Source organism: Eurytemora carolleeae, unplaced genomic scaffold (assembly GCF_000591075.1).
Source record: "Eurytemora carolleeae unplaced genomic scaffold, Eaff_2.0 scaffold1178, whole genome shotgun sequence".
Lineage (NCBI taxonomy): Eukaryota > Metazoa > Arthropoda > Copepoda > Calanoida > Temoridae > Eurytemora > Eurytemora carolleeae.
This window is the reverse complement of record NW_019397112.1, coordinates 106,812-110,361: the sequence shown is the minus strand read 5'-3', so window position 1 is coordinate 110,361 and position 3,550 is coordinate 106,812. Positions and strand designations below refer to the sequence as shown.

The window sequence follows — 3,550 nt, the reverse complement described above, 5'->3', positions numbered from 1 at the left end:
TTATTATTCATTTTGTATTTTTTAGGGTTAGGTTAGATCAAGATCATTTGCTGGGTCTAGCGCTGCTGCTAGGACATACTAGGGGCCGAGAGCCACGTTTATGAAAGGCTAGGAGGTCGGGCGCTGCAGCAGCATGGCCAAATATATTCATGTCTATAGTTATAAGATCCATCTTCAAAATTGATAGGGGGCTGGGTGACAAAAAAAAATATTCTGCAAGAAATTACCAAACTTAATAAAGATTGATTAAACGTGTGTCTTGACTGTCTTGACTTGATCTTGGATCTGTAATGGATTAAATGGATTCGAATCCAAGTCGTATTTCTTCAAGATTTGGTAATTTAGTAATATCCGACTTGTGGACTCCCCCCTCCTCCTATGAATTTTGTACATCAATATTATATGTAAGACATGGATATAATTGACCATGTGGCCGCAGCGCCCTGCCCCCCTGGCCTGTTCTAGTTGCGGCGCTTGGCCCCCTAGCCTCAGCGCTCGGCCTCCTAGCCTGTCCTAGCCGCACCGCTCGGCCCAAAAAGAAAATTTTTTTTCGAAATTTTTTTAAAAGTTCAGATTTGGGTTTTTAAAGTAAAATTATTTTTTCAGAATTCCTGAATGGAAATTGTTTGTTCATTTAACTCTTTTGAAGTTTTACGGATGGTAAGCTTAATTTTGATTTTTTTTAATCACCAAAAAGATTTAATAAATCCGCAATTTTTTTATTATTGTTTGATAATTTAAGAAGAGAAAAGCATTGCACTGGGAAGAAAGAAAGCATTCAAATTCTAATTGAATTATTTAAAATTAAAAAAAGATGGGGGTTACTTCTTGAATATTTTGAAACCAATGCGTAAATGACGCAAGAAAAACCAGATTGTTCAAATTTGTTAGATTTGTCTTAGTTCTGAAGAACTCTTCTAATAAACTTTAGATCTATTTGAATTTTATATTGAGCTATTTTTTAAAACTAATGGGTAAAAGAAAAAACTAATCGGTAATAACGCATTTCTTTAGTATCCTCGCCAAATGTGTTTAAAAATTACCTCCCGGCCGATTTCGACGACCTTTAAAAGCGTAAATTATGCATTTGCTCTAGATAATCGGGGAAAGTATTACCAAAATAAAAAACCCTAAATTGTCGATTCATCAAGCTTTGCACATTTTGATATTCTTTTTTATTTTCTATTAATATTTCACAAATACTTGAATATTTCGTTGTTAAATAAAATTGCAAATGGCGCAAGAAAAACAATGATTTCCTAAAGGAGGCGTTGCATCTATGACATTTTTCAATATCTCAGTAAATAAAGATGTTAGCCGGTGCTACTTTTGCATGTATACTCATCTGATGCTCTAGGAACAGGATATGAGATCAAATCTTCAATGTCTCCGTTTGGAGACCGGAGATATGGGATAAGGTACCTCTGTGGGCTCCGATTTTTTATCTCCGGCCCTAATGAGCTTACAGAGCCCAAATTCAACACACATTCACCTAAGGACCTATATAATTTTATAAAAAAATTCTTTTGAAAAAATTTGATTTTTTCTTGCAACGACAGTGTTACAAAAAAACGGCATTTTTAAAATTTGTTTACATGTCTTTTTTGGGGGTTTTCCGATAAAAAATCACAAAAGAAAAAGGTTACAGAAAATGTTTTTAAACTATTATGAATCTTTTTTAGAAAAGACGGTTTAAAAAAAATGTTCACATCACCCTCTACAGGGTGTCCCAAAAATATTTCCCACTCATTTTCAAAATTCTATGAGTTTTACTGAGCCGACGGAGGTACCTTATCCCATATCTCCGGTCTCCGAACAGAGACATTGAAGATTTGATCTTATATCCTGTTCCTAGAACATCAGATGACTATACATGCAAAAGTAGCACTGGCTAACATCATTACTTACTGAGATATTGAAAAATGTCATAGAAATCATTGTTTTTCTTGCGACATTTGCAATTTTATCTAACAGCGAATGTTAAGTTTTTGTATCCGACACTGCGGTGCATTTTTTGTTTTATTTTTTGGCATAAATATATCCTAAAACTTTATAAAACATTTAGAAATGAGGAAATTTTATAAGCTATCTTTCTTCAAAAGTTCAGATTCGGGTTCTAGGAGTATGAAAATTTTTCTTTGCAGTTTTTGGTTGCTATTTTACCTCTTGGATCCGGATCCAGGAAGCAAAAGTCTTGCGGATCCTATGGATCCGGATTCTAAGCACTGATTCTGAGGTTGTATTTAAAACTTTTTGTTCAAAAAAAAAATACATTTTTTTAAGATTTCATTTTTTAAGGTAAAGTAAAGTTGGAATCCAATCTCTGTAGTAACCTGGCGAGATCCAAGTATCCAAGTATCCAAGTATCCAAGTATCCAAGTATCCAAGTATCCAAGTATCTCAGTACTGGCTTCATCTGTAGTTCATCTATAACCTGGTAAGATATTTAAACATTGAGTTCTTGTTCTGTCCTACTAAGATATACCTGGATCCAATCTCTCTAGTACATCTATATATGATAGGGCAGTGGGGATCCTGGATCCGCACTGGAAAAAAGTGGATCCGGATCCAGGTCTTTTCTTTAAGATTTACTGAATTTTTCAACAAAAATTAATTTTCAAATTTTTTTAATTATTTTTTTCGCTTATTTTTATCTTAAAACTTGATGAACCATTCATAAATGAGCAAAGTTTTATAATCTCTTTTTTTTCTAAAGTTCAGACTTGGGTTTTATGATTAAAAATTTTTTTTTTGCAGTTTTTGGTTAATTTTTTACCCTTTGGATCCGGATCCATGGATCCTCACATTTTTGCGGATCCGGATCCTAAGCACTGGATACATGGAAAGGGAGTAGTATGATGTGGGAAAAGGAGTATGATGTAGGATAGGGAGTATGAGGGAGGAAAGTGAGTAGGATAGAGGGAAGGGAGTAGGATTATCTATCTTCTACATGAATTTTATCCATATCAATTTCAATTTTTTAAATCACTTTGTTTTCAGGTTTGCCATGGCAACAAAACCAGTATTTTTTGACGTCAACAACATTCCTGGGCATTGGACCTTTCTACCAAAACACGAAGAAGTGGAATGGCAAATTGATAGAAAAAATGACAGTATAAAGATGAGAAAACTACAGAAAAAACAGAGATTAAGGAGGTATCGCGTAAAATTCCTCAAGAAGAAACATTCTAATATAAAAACCAATTAATTATTGCATTAGAATTAATGATGAATTTTACTTTTGCAAATTGAACATTTAGTAACATACATCGGCAATAATGATAAAATGAGCAACTCTTTAATTTTTAACAGGTACATTACTTTTTGGCCTGTATTTGCTAATGCATTGATTCAGGATTCGCAGAAAGAAAATGCAGGAACTGACATAATTCTCATGGGGAGCAATTTAAAAATACACACTTTCTTTGGGATAATAGTCGAGTTGTGAGATTTTATAGGGGTTTTATGGTCAGGGCAAATATTCAAATATTCATGGGAAACTGAAAAGGAAATCAGGTCTTAAAGGGAGTGTTTGCGAGAAATGAAAGGG

The 3,550-nt window shown here is 33.8% G+C and overlaps 1 long non-coding RNA gene across 1 annotated transcript; it reads left to right on the top strand.

The window, feature by feature from the left end:
- Positions 1-604: 604 nt before the first annotated feature.
- Positions 605-3,533, top strand: LOC111711954 (uncharacterized). Its single transcript, XR_002767353.1, has 3 exons — positions 605-660; positions 2,299-2,437; positions 3,001-3,533. It is a non-coding gene; the product is annotated as an uncharacterized LOC111711954 (long non-coding RNA).
- The last annotated feature ends 17 nt before the right edge of the window (positions 3,534-3,550 follow it).